Source organism: Cyprinus carpio, chromosome B7 (assembly GCF_018340385.1).
Source record: "Cyprinus carpio isolate SPL01 chromosome B7, ASM1834038v1, whole genome shotgun sequence".
Classification (NCBI taxonomy): Eukaryota; Metazoa; Chordata; class Actinopteri; order Cypriniformes; family Cyprinidae; genus Cyprinus; species Cyprinus carpio.
The window spans coordinates 20,206,875-20,226,526 of record NC_056603.1 but is presented as its reverse complement, the minus strand read 5'-3'; the positions used below and the strand labels follow the sequence as shown (position 1 = coordinate 20,226,526).

Sequence of the window (19,652 nt, the reverse complement as noted above, 5' to 3'; positions counted from 1 at the left end):
CTTAATAAGAACAATATATGTACCGAGTTTGGTGTCTGTAGCTAAAACTAAGCCCCCCACTTTTGAATAAAGGTGGCGCTATAGAGTGCCTCCTCCACGCCCTTTTATGACCTTTTGTCTGTGTCTAGGTATCATTAATACTGATATGTGTTCTGAGTTTCATGAAATTCTAAGCATGTTATCTGCCTCAAAATCAGAATATATTATACAGAAAAATATTCCAGTTTGATATGTTGCCATGGCAACACTATATTAGATATCAATATCCCCTCAACAGTTTTACATGGGCCGTGTTTTGTCATTATTCTGATGAAGTTTGAAGCAAATTGAGTAAAAATAAGATGCTGAATTCAAAGCATTTTGAAAATGACACACTTCCTGCTGCCAGTTGGTGGCGCTATAATTTTGACTCCTAATAGTCACATATATGCGATCGGCATCATACAACGAACAAACTGATGAAGTTTAATTAAAATCAGGAAATGTATGTGGATGTTATTAGACACTTCCTGTTTCTCATTTCTCGCCATAATTTCAACGCCTCGCCACAAGCAAACCATTCGAGATATCAAAAATCCCCTGGCAATTTTGCATCCCCAATGTCTTGAGATCATGTTGACCAAGTTTGGTGGCAATCGGGTAAAAAACCTATGACAAGTATATCAAATTCCAGAGCATGCACTTTTTACATAGCTCTAAATAGCTGACTTCCTGTTGGGCGGAGCCTATGACATGCAATACGAAAGTTGTTCGGCACAATGAGATCTATATGTGTACTGAGTTTCATATGAATATGTGCAAGTATGTTTGAACTATACATCAACATTTCTGACTGTGTTCCAGGGGGCGCCGTAGAGCCCCTGTGCCACGCCCGGGTCTCAGCCTCTGCAGCCTCCTAATGGCCACAGATTCTAAGGTGTGTGCAAATTTTCAAGATTTTTTGAGCATGTTAAGGGCCCCAAAAGCCCCCACAACTTTGACGAAAAATAAGAATACTAAACCCTAAATAGCCAACTTCCTGTTGGGTGGAGCCTATGACATGCAGTACGAAAGTTGTTTGGCTTGATGAGATCTATATGTGTACCGAGTTTCATACGTCTACGTGCAAGTATGTATGATATATGGCCCTCCATATTCCAGGGGGCGCTGTAGAGCCCCTGTGCCACGCCCGTGTATCAGTCTCTGCCCGGCCCTAATGGCCGCAGGTTCCAATGTGTCAAATTTATTAAAAAAGAAAAACTTGAAATATCACATGGTCCTAAGTATTCAGACCCTTTGCTCAGTATTTAGTAAAAGCACCCTTTTGATTTAATACAGCCATGAGTCTTTTTGGGAGAGATGCAACAAGTTTTTTACACCTGGTTTTTGGGGATCCTCTGCCATTCCTCCTTGCAGATCCTCTCCAGTTTCTGTCAGGTTGGATGGTAAACGCTGGTGGACAGCCATTTTTCAGGTCTCTACAGAGAGCTGCTCAATGGGGTTTAAGTCAGGGCTCTGGCTGGGCCATTCAAGAACAGTCATGGAGTTGTTGTGAAGCCACTCCTTTGTTATTTTAGCTGTGTGCTTAGGGTCATTGTCTTGTTGGAAGGGGAACCTTCGGCCCAGTCTGAGGTCCTGAGCACTCCCGAGAGCAGGTTTTTCGTCCAGGATATCCCTGTACTTGGCCGCATTCATCTTTCCCTCGATTGCAACCAGTCGTCCTGTCCCTGCAGCTGAAAAACACCCCCAGCATGATGCTGCCACCACCATGCTTCACTGTTGGGACTGTATTGGACAGGTGATGAGCAGTGCCTGGTTTTCTCCACACATACCGCTTAGAATTAAGGCCAGAAAGGTATATCTTGGTCTCATCAGACCAGAGAATCTTATTTCTCTGTTTTAGCAAACTCCATGCGGGCTTTCATGTGTCTTGCACTGAGGAGAGGCATCCGTCGGGCCACTCTGCCATAAAACCCTGACTGGTGGAGGACTGCAGTGATGGTTGATTTTCTACAACTTTATCCCATCTCCCGACTGCATCTCTGGAGCTCAGCCACAGTGATCTTTGGGTTCTTCTTTATCTCTCTCACCTAGGCTAGGCTCTTCTTCGTTGGTTGATTTTTTTGGGAAGGCGGGCTGTTGTAGGGGTTGTTGTGGTCATAAAAGTCTTCTTCTTAAGGATTATGGAGGCCACTGTGCTCTTAGGAACCTTAAGTGCAGCAGAAATTTTTTGTAACCTTGGCCAGATCTGTGCCTTGCCACAATTCTGTCTCTGAGCTCTTCAGGCAGTTCCTTTGACCTCATTATTCTCATTTGCTCTGACATGCACTGTGAGCTGTAATGTCTTATATATATATAGAGGTGTGTGGCTTTCCTAATCAAGTTATACAAATCAGTATAATCAAACACAGCTGGACTCAAATGAAGGTGTAGAACCATCTCAAGGATGATCAGAAGAAATGGACAGCACCTGAGTTAAATATATTAGTGTCACAGCAAAGGGTCTGAATACTTAGGACCATGTGATATTTCAGTTTTTTTTTTTTTTAATAAATCTGCAAAGATGTTGTAAATTCTGTGTTTTTTCTGTCAATATGGTGTGCTGTGTGTACATTAATGAGGGAAAAAAATGAACTTAAATGATTTTAGCAAATGGCTGCAATATAACAAAGAGTGAAAATTTAAGGGGGTCTGAATACTTTCTGTACCCACTGCATGTATCATATCATATATATATATAGTAATATATATATATATATTATATATATATATATATATACACACACACACACACACAATATACAATACAATACAAGTTTATTTGTATAGCACATTTAAAAACAACTGGTGTTGACCAAAGTGCTTTACAAGGCTAAAAGAAACAGGCAATAACAACACAAAGCATTTAAGCACTAGAAACAATAAAAGTAAGATAAAAATAAACAAAATCCTAAAAAATATAAAATAGAGGAGAAAAGATAGAATCAAAAGATATTAATGCTAATATGAGTCAAGGGATACTGAAAGACACATGAAAAAGGTACGTTTTCAGGGCTGATTTAAAAGTTGACAAGGTTTGGGTGGATCTGATATAGGCTGGAAGGCTATTCCATAACTTAGGACTGATGACCGCAAATGCACAATCACCCCTGTTTTTAAGTCTGGTTCTAGGAACATAGTAAATCAGAGTCCCTAGATCTAAGTGATCTAGACTGAAGGCGGATGTAGTAGTTCAGAGAGGTACTGTGGTGCCTGGTTCTGCAAAGACTTAAAAACAATTAACAGAACTTTGAAATCAATTCTGTATTTGATCGGTAACCAATGAAGTAAAATCAGAACTGGTGTAATGTGCTCATTTTTACGCTTCCCTTTGAGGAGCCGGGCTGCAGCATTTTGAACTAACTGTAAGCATGTGACACATGTCTGAGAGGCACCAATGTACAAAGAGTTACAATAGTCTAGTTGAGATGTTACAAATGCATGCATGACAATTTCAAAATTCTTACCAGACAAAAGGAGCTTAACCTTTGCTAAAAGACAAATATGATAGAAACAAGACCTAACCACATCACATATCTGTTATCAAGCAAAACCCCCAGATTTCCAACACAGGTGGTACTGTAAGGTAACAGAGTATCGAGATCATTTACATTTACATTTACATTTAATCATTTAGCAGACGCTTTTATCCAAAGCGACTTACAAATGAGAACAGTAGAAACAATCAGATCAACGAGAACAACAACGGTATACAAGTGCTATTACAAGTCTCAGTTAGTCTAGTACAGAACACGTAGTCAGGTTTTTTTTTTTTTTTTTTTTTTTTTGGAATATGATAGAAAAGACAAAAGGTAAGTACTAGTATTAGTTGGTTAAGTGCAGGCGAAAAAGATGAGTCTTTAGATGTTTTTTTGAAAATGAGTAAAGACTCAGCTGTTCGAATCGAGATCGGGAGGTCATTCCACCAGCTGGGAGCAGTCCAGGAAAAAGTCCGTGAGAGTGATTTTGAACCTCTTTGGGATGGCAACACAAGGCGTTGTTCACTTGCAGAGCGCAAACTTCTGGAGGGTGCATAAGATTGAGTCCAGGAAAAAGTCCGTGAGAGTGATTTTGAACCTCTTTGGGTTTGTAGGCAAGCATCAGTACCTTGAATTTGATGCGACCGGTTACTGGTAGCCAGTGTAACCTGATGAGGAGAGGAGTAACATGGGCTGTTTTCGGCTCATTGAAGACAACCCTTGCTGCTGCATTCTGGATCAGTTGTAGAGGCTTGATAGTACATGCAGGAAGGCCCGCCAGGAGAGCATTGCAATAGTCCAGTCTGGAGAGAACAAGAGCTTGGACAAGAAGTTGGGTGTATTGGTTGGGTGGCTTGCTCTGACACTTCCTAATGTTGAATAAGGCAAATCTACAGGACCGGGTCGTTGTAGCAATATGGTCTGTGAAGCTTAACTGATGATCCATCACAACTTCTAGATTCTGGCTGTCCTGGAAGGAGTTATGGTTGACGAACCCAGCTGTATAGAGAAGTTGTGATGAAACGATGGGTTAGCTGGAACCACCAGCAGTTCAGTCTTAGTAAGGTTGAGCTGAAGGTGATGGTCATTCATCCAGCTAGAAATGTCACTCAGACAGGCTGAAATGCGAGCACACTACCGTCGGGTCATCTGGTTGGAATGAGAAGTAGAGTTGAGTGTCATCAGCGTAGCAGTGATAGGAAAGCCATGCTTCTGAATGACAGATCCTAATGACGTCATGTAGATGGAGAAGAGAAGCGGTCCAAGTACTGAGCCTTGAGGAACCCCAGTAGCAAGTTGTTGTGACTTAGATCAACATCATGAATGCTGTGATCATTTGAATCTAACAAGAGAATTTCAGTCTTACTCTCATTAAGACTTAAGAAATTACTAGCAAGCCAGAGTTTCAGTTCATCTAAGCAGTCTAATATAGGCTTAAAGGCAAGCTTGTCGTCATGCTTTATAGGCAGATAAATTTGTATGCCGTCATATATATATATATATACTATATATATATATATATATATATATATATATTATATATATTATATATATATATATATATATATATTATATATAGATTATATATATATATATATATATATATATATGTATATATATAGATATATATATACATATCCTCCTGACTACCAGCTATGGAGTTTTGTCCTCTGTAGAGGACATTATGTTTTAGCAATTTCTCTGAGACATTAAATGTCACCGTTTTAAGTCTGGATGTCCTGTACAGAACATATTCAGGGCTTTTCAGAGATACCAAATGATTGGAGGTTTCACCATGACCACTCCCTCTCCTTGGTCTTTAAATACGGCTGGCATTAATTTAGTGATCAAGTGTAACACCCTTATGGAAATATGCTAATATTTTGTAATTATCATTTAAATCTGACAAATTTTCAATTTTTTTTGTCATAAATCAACATCTCAGGAAAATGTTATGGGGTTTCAAATCAAAATATGACCTTCTGTTATGAGACAGGACATCGATTTCATACATGTCTACTGTAGAGGACACCAGGACTTAAAGCATGTTTATTACACATTTTGGTATGGACTTCTGTTTTGTAGGGGGACATCGATTTCATACATGTATATATATATATATATATATATATATATATATATATATATATATATATATATATATATATATATATATATATTATATATATATATAGATATATATATATATATCTATATTCCTATTTAATATTCCTATATTAAATATTAGATATTATTATGAAAATCTTGCTAATTATTACTCCCATTATTGCACTTATTTGTTCATTCTATGTTGCCCCAAAAACACATTAATATGCAAATTAGATACAGTTTATAGATACATTGTATATAATGGAAAAACTTGTTTATGGCCATTTTACACAATTTTTACACTTTGCATAAAGAAAAATGGTTTTTAAAAATATCTTTCATAACATAGTTGAGAATCATCTTTATATAAACTTTGGTATAAAAAATGAAAATTGATTTGTGATTAAAACAAAAATCCCACTGTTTTTGCCTTTTCATGTCTATTCATGTCTTTTCATTTTTTTAAAAACAAGACTTTTTAAGTCCTGATATCCTCTACAGTGGACAGCAGAGCATAACATATATATAATATAATTTTTCAAAAAATTATTACATTTACATTTTCTCTCATACATATATAGATATATATATATATATGATATATATATATATATATATATATATATATATATATATATATATATATATATAAATAAACATTTTTTCTCATATATATATATATTTGTTGAAATTTTCATGTAAGTCTAAGCATGTTCTTCTGGTATGTACTGTACCAGCCAAGTGCATACTTGAGGGAAAAAAAAGCACAACATACCATAGGCTGTTCCAATGAAAGCAAGGCACGACAGAATCCAGATGAAAGCCATTTTTGTATTGGACTCCCTCACCAACTCTTGGGGGTTTATATAGCTGACCTTCTCATATGTTTACATATATTGCAACATGCATGAGTCATTCTTGAAATTTGCTGACACGTTTACTTTGACTTTTCACTTATGGCCAAGATTTTGTGATTAAACATATGATTAAATTAGATTAAATTATAATTAAATTAATTATTTATTAATCATATTTATTAATAAATTATGATTAAATAAGAATTAATTTAATTTTCTAAATTTGCCTGATGCTTAAAAAAACCCTTGTCACATTTATCCCTTTCTATAATAAGTTCTGTGATTATTATTTTACTTATTTTACTTATTTAGTTTTTCCAGGTTAAGAAGTAAAACAAAATACAAATTGAATGAATAAATGAATAATAAGATAATTATGTATTAAATTATTAAATATTTAGAAAACTTGTCCATTTATTTCATATCATTTGTGTTCCAAATATTGAATACTAGTATTCGTATTAATTTACCTTTAAATTGTTATGTGTAATTGGTACATAGTGTAGTGTTCACGTGAAGCATTTGTGTTGCATCAGTGATGTGTATTTAACATGCTATTGACATTTTGAGCATTCATATTTTGTAAAAATGTACAGGTATGCATATAACTATACAATAAAATAAAACACTTCTCAAAAGTCCCACAGAAGAAAAAAAGTTCAAGGTGAAACAACATGATGGTAAATGACAGAATTTGAATTTTTTCTCAATCTCATAAAATAATTTATTTAGAACTTCAAAAAGAGACAAATTTAATGTGAACATCCTAGATAAATATTAGTTGGCTATTATTTTCAGTTATTTATTATTTGAAATATTATTTGAAATATTTTTTATAATAGAAAGCATGAACAACAAATAAATAATCAATGTTGGGGAGTAACTAGTTACATGTACCGGCGTTATGTAATTTAATTACAAAATAAATGTAACTGTTATCAGTAACAGTTACTAAGAAAAAAAATTGTAATTAAATTACAGTTACTTATGAAAATGCTAACGATTACAAAGGGGGATAACATTTGAATATTTACACACATCCACATACAGATTTAATTTATTTCTTTCCCAAATTGCACTGACTAGCCTATTCGGCCCTATAATTTCCGCGATGCGGAAAACAGACTGGTTCATAGAATCCAGTCATAAAAATTTAATTCCTATAGCCTAAAGTGGACGGAATATGCCACATTTTGGATAAATAAATCAAAAGTAGGCCTTGAATCAAAACGCGATATGGACTAGTGCAGGGATCCTCAAATCTGGTCCACGAGATCCACTTTCCTGCAGAGTTTAGCTGTAACCCTAATCAAACACACCTGAGCATGCTAATCAGTGTCTTCAGGATCATTAGAGAATCACAGGTAGTTGAGTTTGATCAGGGTTGGAGCTAAACACTGCAGTGCATTGGCCCTCCAGTATGAGATTTGAGGAACCCTGGACTAGTGTCTGTGAATATTAAGTCGCAAAAAGACAATATATGAATCCTTCACGTTCTGCATGTCTGTGAAAATCAGGCATTGACAGGCCATCGGGAGACCCGGGACAATTCCCGGTGGCCTGCCCTGGCCTGGCAGCCGATTTGGCCCGCTATTTTAAAATTATTATTGTATAATTGCCTGCCGAATGTAGTAAAGCGATTATTTCCTCGCGTGCTCTCCACGCCTCCGCCAAACGTTTTGGATCAGAGTAATCAGTGTGAGAGAGAGAATGGAGTGGACTGTGGAAGAGCACAGCTGGAGCAGAGAAGCAAAACTACTGTTCAGTGTTTCAAGTGCAGGTCAGTTTCATCTGTAAATATGCTATTGTAGTTTTGTCTTTGTTTACTTAGTTAAGCAGCAGCAGCCCAGTGCTCATCATCACTCAAAATACTGTATAAAGTACATCATTATTATCTAATGTAATGTTACAGTAGTAATGTAGCAGAATTTTTTTTTTATAATAGGTTTAGGGGGAGCTAAGGTAGACAACAAATGATTTTACTAGAAATCCAAAGACAATGGTTACTATTGTTAAACCATGGTAACCACAAATTAACCATGGTTTTTGCTACACTAACCATAGTTTAACCATGGAATTTGTAGTAAAAATAAATACAAATGGTAATCCATCTGATAAAAAAAACACACATGGTTACTGTACTTTTACTATAATAAAAGCATGGTTAATTTTTGTAAGTGAAAAACATGACTCGTGTTCATTATTAGGATTTTTCTATAAAGACATTTTAGTGATGTACTAATTTTGACATGTAGGCAATTTAGAAAGTATAGTTTTGTTAAATCTTGAGTATTAAAGTCATGAGAGAGATAGATATCAGGGCAAAATAAAGAGACTGAAAAGAAAAATGGAAGTGAAGGTGCAGTTCAGAAAATAACTTTTAATTATTTTGCATGTCCCCAACCATAAGATTTAAACCTTTTTTTATGTGAGGTCCATACAAAAAAATAGGGTTGTCCATGTTTCAGAATCTGTTGTGGGTGTATAAGTGTGAGAATTCCCGGCCTGAATTTATTTCCCCTGTCCGCCACTTGTAGAAATGAATGGCGCAGACATGTTTCATTTACTACACATAGGCCTACTGAAGCTCGCGATGTTTTCAGACTCTGCCGCCTCAATATATGAGTACATGAACACATAAACATAATCTCTAGAACTGCTCTGAGTCACTTCATGAGCATTTTACTTATTTTGAGAAAACTATCATCATATCATATACTGATGCAAAATTCAATCCAATTCAGACGGTCAAGGTGTAATAATATGTAAATTTATTAAAAAGAATATAGAGAACAGAAACCACAAATCATAACTTGGAAATAAAGTTCTTGATAATAATAACAACCTTCAAATATAGAAAATGTAAATCCAATGTTAGTACATTTTTAATAACAATCCATTTATGATGGACTGAACCCAACCAGTATTAATCAAAACATTAATACAATTGTAATTAAAACATAAACAATTATTCTGTTCGAATCAAAAGTTCCAAAATATTAAGTACTAAAATATTAAAATATCAAAGTATCAGAGTATCAAAGTATCTGAATTTCAAGGTATCTGAATTTGAATAAAACCTGTAAGAGTTCTTAGTCTGAGTCTAAGAGTTGTCGAGTGAAGCCAAAGAAGAGGAAGTGAGCTGAAAAGATAGAGAGAGACCAGATGTCTCAGAAAGTCAAAAACCCCCTCTATTTTGCAGAGTCTATCTTATATACTGTTGTTCTAGACATAAGTCGTCATCTGGCTATCACTTATAACACCTGACCTTTAAAAATAGTCTAGTCAATGTCTCGATTTTGGACTTCTTTCTCTTTTAGATTCAAAGTATCATACTGATAATTCTAAGAAATATTGATACAAAAGAACAATGCGTGCAGTTCAGCTTCATATGCAAAACAGACTCAGCTGACTACGCAGTTAGAAATACTTTGAAATTACATATGAAATATACCCTGAAGTTTACTAAAAACATTTTTGAATATAAAAATGAAACCTGTATATATATATATATATATATATATAATATATATATATATATATATATATATATATATATATATATGAGACAGATCCTTTCCATGAAATATTAATTTTTAACATTTGAAATGAAACATCATTATGAATAGAACACATTTTGAGTATGTGACTTCTCAGAATCTCTCAACAACACTTGGGTTTAATTTAAATACGTGGACTTCTTCTCAGAATCTCTATCACCATGTGGATTTCTTAGAATGTCCACACACCATATACAAAGAGACACCAATGTTTCAAAAAGACACCAATGTTTCAGGAGTTTAGTACACAGAATAGGACACATGCTTAGATAACCGTATTTGAGTTGATGTATATGCTTTTATTTTATTTTTATTTATTTTTTCCAAACCATTGTTAGATGCAGTGTTTCCTGTAGTTATGCAAAGATTTGGTTTCAAAAACAGTATCAGTAAACAATTTCTTATGATTTTAAATCTGCATTGAATTTCAGATCAATCTCAAAGTAAAAGGCGGTACTAAAGTCTGATTTTGTGGTGGATGTGTTCAAATTTGACCATCTTAATTCAAGTGATGAAGGATTTTGAAAGTCTGACAGTGTTGAGCACTACTGTAAGGTTAACTCTGCATGGTGTACATTTTTGAAAATTATTAACAGTTGAAAATAAACATTCATTAGAAATTTAGAAAAGTAATCAAAAGTTACACTACTATTACATTTTAAATAGGGTAACTTGTAATCTGTAACCTATTACATTTCCAAAGTAACCTTCCCAACACTGTAAATAATTAAAAATACTTAATAGAATAAAAGATTTAAAAAACAATCAAAAACAAGTTTTCAACAGCACATTCATGAAGTACTGCCCAGTTTATAAAGAATGGACTTTGTATTTTAAATATGACAATGTTCAAATACAGTGGAGTAAAATCATGGGATTCTGCACAGGTGACTCTCAGGGTTAATTTTTGACCATAACGTCTGGTCGTCATGTCCTCATTGGTATGAGTAAAACCATGCTTTGGTGTTAAATAGGACTTTCTGCCGTCAGTAACTCTGTGTCTTCGGCACAATGTCTTTCCTGTGGCAATTTTAAATTTAAAAATTTATAATAATAATAATAACTTTATTTTTATATAGCGCCTTTCAAACAGTTTCTCAAGGTGCTTTACATAATAAAACAAACAAATAAAAATACAACACACACGACAACCAATTAAAAAACATATAAAAACAAAAATATAAAAGTCAAAACAGTCAGGAAAAAGCTAAACTAAAAAAAAATGAGTTTTTAAATGAGATTTAAAAATACTTAGGTTCTGTGCATCTCTAATTTGTAGAGGGAGTGCATTCCAAAGCCGAGGAGCGTAGGAAGAGAAAGCCCTGTCACCTACAGAGCACAACCGTGTCTGTGGAACTACCAATAAACCAGCTTGTGAGGAGCGTAAATGACACTTGGGTGCAGGGCTGTGCACAGACATTTTGAGGGGCAGTGGCCCAAACCAAAAAAAGGGGCACAAGGAGGGTGGGTGCTTGTTAATACAAATCATCCAGTTGTTACAAATATACAATTAAAATAGAAGATAGCGCACTCTGTAATAACTGACTTAATTGCAGATGTTTTGATAAGAGTGGGTTCTCCCTCACTCTCTGAGCCTGCTTCTGTCTCATCTTCAATGGAAGTCGGGGAGAGTGGGTTAAGTTGAGCCAGTGGGTAAGTTCACCCACCCCCTGCATCTTGGCAACTGTACACTTTTACTGTCGTGTGACCATGTATTTTGGAACCACCCATCATTTCTGCCAGACTGTGAAAAGGAGAAACACATTGGGGGAATGGAAGGCACCATGGGCGTAGCCAGGGTTTGAAGATTAGTGTGGTCTGGGTGGGAATTGTTCTATAATAACCCCACTCATTATATACACTAAACACTTTTAAAGAGACAGATATGTAGATGTTTGTGAAAGATGTTTTCTCTGTTTTGGAGGAATGAGCTTTATTAAATAATATCACATTGCACCATTACTTTAGGTTAGGGTTATATAATTTTATCAGTTGTTTATTATTCATTCAGCAATACATAGGCCTATTACTGTTATAGTTTTCATTAATAACCATTGCTATATAGATGGTAACTTTGTCTAGTGCCCTTATGAATGTTGTTGGCACAACTTTGTGAAAATTTAACTACAATATGAAATTGCATAGACGTAACATACCTGTTCTACAGATCTCTGCACTAGTGTTATATGCTACTGTTTTGATAATGTTGATAACGTTTCGTACAGATAATATCATGATGTGTTTTTTTTTGTGTGTGAGTGTGTTTGCCTTACCGGACGTTGTATCCTGTCAGCAATAACATGTCTGTGGGCTCTTTTGATTACTATCAGTTTAAGTTCTGGCAGTGTTGCCAACAACAGCAAATTTGTTGTTATCTATATTAGATCTGATCAGGTACAATAATTTGATTAGACATTCTAATTCTAAGAACATGGATATTTTGTACAACACTTTTAGAAGGCCGAGTCATTACCGACAAAAACAAACAAACTACCAACTAATTACTAATTCAGCGGATCAACCACTTACTAATGTGGATCGTAATGCATCTACCTGGTAATGCAACTACCTTCGGGGACTGTGGTCTCCACTCTCCAGACAGCGGCACACAGATTGTGAGTGATGCTGTGGAGCGTGGTGTGTATAACACAGAGCTGATTAGCGGAATCAGCGGATCTTTAGTGGAGCAGTAACAGACAGCTTTGAGCTGGGGTGATGGGGAGCCTGTGAGAGGGGCACCTCAGCCAATGAGGGTAAAGGGGCAGTGGCTCTAGCCACCTGGCCACCCCACTGTGCAAAGCCCTGCTTGGGTGTATATAAAGTTAAAAATGCAGACAGATATTGAGGGCCCAGACCATGCAGTGCCTTATATGTGAGCACAAGAATTTTAAAATCAACTCGGAACCTGACCGGGAGCCAGTGCAAAGACTTTAGAATTGGTGTAATATGCTCATTTTTCCTGGCACCAGTCAAGATCCTAGGAGCTTAGTTTTGCACACATTGCAATTTGTTAAGTGAGGTTTTAGGAACCCCAACAAGAAGTGCATTGCAGTAGTCAATGCGTGAAAAAACAAAGGTATTAATAAGCCTTTCAGTCACAGAGAGTTATAGCATTGAACGGAGTCTAGCAATATTTCTGAGATGAAAAAAGGAATTCTTCACAGTGTACTTCACGTGATAGTCAAAAGACAGACTTGAATCAAATATATGTTTTAATTTAGTTTGTGACTCCAAAACAGAGCCATTAAAGTTTAAAATTAATGAGCCAGCTTTACGAAGAAGATGGGAGGAGCCAATAAGCAAGACCTCGGTCTTATCATTATTAAGACACAAGAGGTTTTCAGACATCCATATCTTTATCTCAGTAATACATTGTGTTAAGAAAATAACATCCAGATTTTGACCAGGCCTAGCATGAATATAAATCCTTGAATATAAAGAGTGTTGTCTGCATAAAAATGATAATTAAGCCCAAGTGATCTTAAAAGCAATGCCGAGTGGAAATATGTAAATGTTAAACAGTAAGGGGCCTAAAATTGAACACTGAGGAACACCCGTATGGCCAGAGCCCATCTCAGACCAAAAACCACTCATACAAAATAACTGTTGACGATCAGTGAGGTAAGATCTAAACCAGGTTAAAACAGTGTCAGAAACGCCAAAGACAATTTCCAGACGATTGAGTAAAAGGTTGTGATTAACAGTATCAAAAGCAGCACTAAGATCAAGAAGAATAAAAACAGAGAGAACCAGAATCTGAGGCTATTAGTAGATCATTGGTGAGCTCGACCTAAGCTGTCTCAGTACTGTGAAATTTTCGGAAGCCAGACTGAAGGGGTTCAAAAAGATTATTTACTATGAGATGATTGTGCAGCTGCAAAGCCACAATACATTCTAAAATTTTTGCAAGGAATGGAAGGTTTGATATAGGGTGATGATTATTTAATTTATCTAAATCAGATAAATAAATCAGCTTCTTTGGAACAGGTGTTACAGTAGCAGTTTTCAATGCTGCTGGTACTTCACCAGTACACAGATAATCATTAACAATGCTGAGAACAGCTGGGCACAAAGAGTCAAAACAAGACTTAAATAAGCTTGTAGGGAGGGGATCAAGCTTGCAAGTGGTAGCTTTCGTGATACCTACCTAGTAAGCAGCTCATAGTCAATTTGAGAAAAAGTTGTAAACAATGTGCCATAAAAACTAGACAAGCAAACTGTTGAAGATGAAACAGGTGAAGCTTGAATAAGTTTGTAAACATTGTCAATTTTAGAACTAAAGAAACAAAAAAAATCATTACACAACTTATTTGAAACAGGTAGAGAAGTGCCAACAATAACTTCGAGAAGTATGTTAATAGTATGAAAGAGATGCCTGGGATTACTCCGATTATTATCTATAATCTGAGAAAAATAAAAAGATCTGGTAGACTCAATTTCAGATCTATATTTCCCCAAGTGGTCTTTCCAAGCTTGATAAAACACATTCAGGCCTGTGTCATGCCACTTGCACTCCAATTTACGGCAAGCTGCTTTCTTAGACCGCAAATCGTCATTATACCAAGGGGAAGAACGAGCAAAAGAGATACAGCGAGACTTCAAGGGAGCAAAATAATCCAAATTAGAGGCAAGAACAGTATTCAACTGCCATCTGGTCTTCAAGGGAAGCTGACGGAAGACCACTAAGAGAGGAAACAACAGAGTCTGCAAAATCTGAAGAGATTTATTAATTTCCATTTACGGAAATTAACAGTATGTGAAAATGAAGTACAAGGGAGAGACAGATCCAGGTTAAAGAAAATTGCCAGGTGATCCGAGAGACCAGTGTCAACAGAAGACAGCTGTGAAACAATTGAATCATTTGCAATCACAAGGTCTAATGTGTGACCTGTTATGTGTCGGGCCGCTAATAAACTGTTTGAGATTAAAACAGTCCAACAAAAACAGAAAGTCCTTTGTCATCATACAGTCATTTTGATCAATGTGTATGTTAAAGTCCCCCAAGATAAGGATATTCACGCTCAGTAAACAATAAAGATCTGCTTTTATCGGACATTATTGCAGATTGAAAACTGGACCTATTGTTTATAACAGAAACATGGCATAAGCAAAATGATGGACTCCTCTTCAACCAGATTACTCCTGAGGGGTATGGACTGTTTGATCTCCCGCGACTTACTGGTAGAGGTGGGGGAATTATTGTGGTTCATAATCTACGATTTAACATCAACGGTATGTGCGTACCACAGTTTTCATCATTTGAATGCCTTTGTTAGTTCCAGCTAGCAAAACGACTTTTTTAGATTTCTGTTGCGATCCCTGGAAATTAGTTTACAGCTTACACAAAGTATAATTTCTTTCTTTGTTGTTTAAATGACAGGACTTCACTGCCTTCCACTTCTGCGGTGGCTCTCTGATCAATGAGTACTAGGTTGTGACTGCTGCTCACTGCAGTGTGAGGTGAGACAGTTAAATCATCATGTTATCTATGCATGAATGCTGGGATAGACGTAGATTTATTAACCTCTGTGGTTTATCTGCAGAACTAGTCACCGTGTGATTCTGGGAGAGCATAACAAGGGAAGCAGCAACACTGAAGGGGACACGCAGACTATGAGAATATCAAAAGTGAGCCTCAAGAACTTCAAACTTATTCCTCCACAATACACAAGAGCTAGAAACTTAAAGCTTTTCAGATATGCTTCATGGTCCTTTTTCACTCCACAAAGTTATGTAAACAATGTGCAAATTATTTAGAATACTAGATGGAACATGATAATTCATGTAAGTACACTATCATACAAAAAAAGTAGAAAAGTGGCACTGGGGCAGTACACTTTCAAAAAGGTACAAATATACAGTATACCCTTTAGGTATTGATATGTACTTTTAAAGTACTAATATGTACCTTTAAAGGGTTAGTTCAGCCAAATATTAAAATTATGTCATTAATGACTCACCCTCATGTCGTTCCAAACCCGTAAGACCTCCGTTCATCTTCGGAACACAGTTTAAGATATTTTAGATTTAGTCCGAGAGTTTTCTGTCCCTCCATTGAGAATGTATGTACGGTATACTGTCCACGTCCAGAAAGGTAATAAAAACATCATCAAAGTAGTCCATGTGACATCAGAGGGTCCGTTAGAATATATTGAAGCATCGAAAATACATTTCGGTCCAAAAATAACAAAAATTATGACTTTATTCCGCTTTTTCTTCTCTTCCGGGTCTGTTGTGAATGCGACTGCTGTGACTGTTGACGTACGACGCTGCTGACGTGTTATCTTTGTTATTGGGCGCACCAGAAAAACACGTCAGCAGCGTCGTACGTCAACAGTCACAGCAGTCGCGTTCACAACAGACCCGGAAGAGAAGAAAAAGCGGAATAAAGTCGTAATTTTTGTTATTTTTGGGAACAAAATGTATTTTCGATGCTTCAATAAATTCCAACGGACCCTCTGATGTCACATGGACTACTTTGATGATGTTTTTATTACCTTTCTGGACGTGGATAGTATACCGTACATACATTTTCAATGGAGGGACAGAAAGCTCTCGGACTAAATCTAAAATATCTTATACTGTGTTCTGAAGATGAATGGAGGTCTTACGGGTTTGGAACGACATGAGGGTGAGTCATTAATGACATAATTTTAATATTTGGGTGAACTAACCCTTTAAGGCATTTGCTTTAAAGTATATGTACTATTATGTACCATTTAGAGGTAAATAAGTTACATAGATGTATGTTTTAACTTTTGTACCTTAGGTAATTGTCCCAGTGACAGCTTTGGACCTTTTTCTGACAGTGTTTACTAAACCTTAACATTGAATTTCTCTTCATTCTTATTTTTTCTGTGTTTCCAGGTGTTCACCCGTCCTCAGTGGAACTCTAACACCATAGAGAATGAAATTGCCTTGATCAAGCTGATCGAACCCGCCTCACTGAACACCCATGTGTCCCCTGTTTGTCTTGCTGAGACTTCAGATGAATTTGTTCCTGGCATGACCTGTGTTACTTCTGGCTGGGGAGTGACCAGATGCAATGGTTGGTTATCTGACTAACATATAATCACAGTTTATATATGACTGCTTTTTGTTATTACAATTTGAAATAATTATTTTTATTAGTCAGTCATTACTCCAGTCTTCAGTGTCACATGATCCTTCAAAACTCATTCTATTCACATTTGATTAGCTTAATGTGTCCTTGCTTACTAAAGAGAAAAACATTTACTGTCCCCAAACTTTTGATAGTAGTGTACATGTTTGTATATATTTTGAATACCAAGATGTTTTATGATAGCCCTCTTATTCTCCCTCTCCGTGTAGCTCTGTTCACCCCTAATAAGCTTCAGCAGGTTGCTTTGCCTCTGTTGTCCAACCAGGACTGTAAGAGCTACTGGGGAAGCAACATCCATGATATGACGATTCGTGCAGGTGCTGCTGATGCCTCCCCCTGCATGGTAAGACTCTTGTTTTATCCTCATTCCCTCTCTAATGTTCTCCCTAACTCTCTTGTCCTGCTGTCTGTTTAGGGTGACTCTGGCGGTCCTCTGGTGTGTCAGAAGGGTGATGTCTGGACTATCGTGTCCTGGGGAAGCAGCCGTTGTGACACCAGCATTCCTGGTGTGTACGCCCGTATCACTGAGCTCCGTGACCGGGTGGATCAGATTCTGGCCTCCAACTAAAGAAACAAAATATATAGATATTCCATGACATCACAGAAGAGCATCATTTTGAGAGCTACTCAAGACTGTGAAAACAGGTGATTTTACTGCGGTTATGGGGTTGATGTTAAACCAGCTTAATTGTGGTAAAACCACAGCTATAAGAAGCTTATTACTTTTATAGAAGGTCTGCAACAGTTCAATAAATATATACAACATGTTGTAGTGGATTTTTATGTCATGTTGTAGTGGACTTTTAAATATAGCCAACATTCAATTTGTGTTTATATAAATTCTGCAAAAACTACAGTGTAATAGTTACCAATTTAGTCATTAATTTTTAAATGTATTAGAAAATAAACGGTATAAAATCTATGACTTTCCTGTAGAACAAATAATAAAATGTATTTTACTTGTAATGTGCGTCTTTGACAGAGGAGGGAGCTAAAGACTCACAAAATATTAAGTAGTATATTTTTGGCTGATCAGTCTACTTATATTCATTAATATACAAACTCTGTTTTCCAGTATGCAAGCATTGTCACATTTTTAATTGTCACCGACAGTCCAGTTTTAAAGAATTGAATGTTTTTGTCATTTAAGGTTATACTCAAAGCAATTGCCTTTAAATATCAAAATGAGGATGGGCGTTATTAAATTAGTAAAAATGTAATTCCTCTGATATTCTGTGGTTACTTCATACATAAATCTAACTGAACAATGTTTTTGTCTATGCATATTTTGGTGCGTTCAGGTTCCAACAGCCTCAAACCTTTCAGCCCTTCAGTCTGTTTAATACAAGGTAAAACATCATATGAGGTCTCCATGGCAACATCCTGATTCTCCTTGAGACACATATACAACAGTGGAGTCCGTTGTTTCACAGAGAGATGTAGAGGACAGAAACAAAAGATGAAGAGAGAAGGCATGAGACAAATAATACAATAGGAGAAGCTCTTATCTTCTCTCACTGAGAATGCCAGTATGGAAATAAACAGAGTGAATTGAGAGCCTCAGTACAATACACTGAAAGAAAGAAAAAACAATACCCCATTAACCACTTCTAAAATGCAAGCATAAACTGATGTGCTAAAAGCTGTTAAAAGTTGGTTGTATAACATATTTAAAAAAAAAACAAAAAAAAACATGACAGTAGTTTCAAGGTGAATGTTGTCTTGAGGTGTCACTCAGAATCAAAACCAAGCGATTGCGGAGCCTTGCTTTTCATATATTTTCCTGCATCGCCCACCAGCAGTGTTGAGACTGACCAGAACTGAACATTCAATATTATTGAAATATTTATGTCAGATGTTTAAACCTTCAACTCACATTTTCAAACCTACTGTAAATTATAACACTTTCTTTGGATGACTCTGAGTTTGTTGTTGTGTTTTATGGTTGGTGAGGGAAGGCAAGGATCACAAGAGTTCAAGTCCATTGAGGACAGCTGGATCAAATGAATGATAAAATAGAATAATTCTTACAAATTTCCCCTTAGGACTGATTTGAGTATTGAGAGGGTCCAGCTCATCTGAGTGTGGCATAAGAGATAGCACTCAGCCATAGCATGGTAATAATGTCTGTGGCTCTGCATAAATCCTTTGCAGTAAGAGATTCAGGGTGGTGTCAGCGTAATATCTGGAATATTCTAAATATTCAGGATCAGATTCCTACAATTAAAGTTATCCTATTCATAGTTTTAACAGTGTCTTCAAATGGGCAATAACAGTCAACAATTATATTATTAACAGTCAAAAACATATGCATTAAGAATTAGAAATAAATGTAGTCCAGTCTTACAAAACATCTACATAAAACTATTTAGCAATAACATCCAAGTATGATTATAATTTGTAAATATAACATTGTTAATTTTCAGTTAATCAATATACATTAATTCATGATCATTTATATAATGTATAAAAATTTTACTAAAATGTATATTTTAACTAAATAATA

The 19,652-nt window shown here is 35.9% G+C and overlaps 1 pseudogene; it reads left to right on the top strand.

Annotated features, from left to right (window-relative positions):
- Window positions 1-12,566: 12,566 nt before the first annotated feature.
- On the top strand, window positions 12,567-18,195 carry LOC109061241 (annotated as a pseudogene).
- Window positions 18,196-19,652: the final 1,457 nt, after the last annotated feature.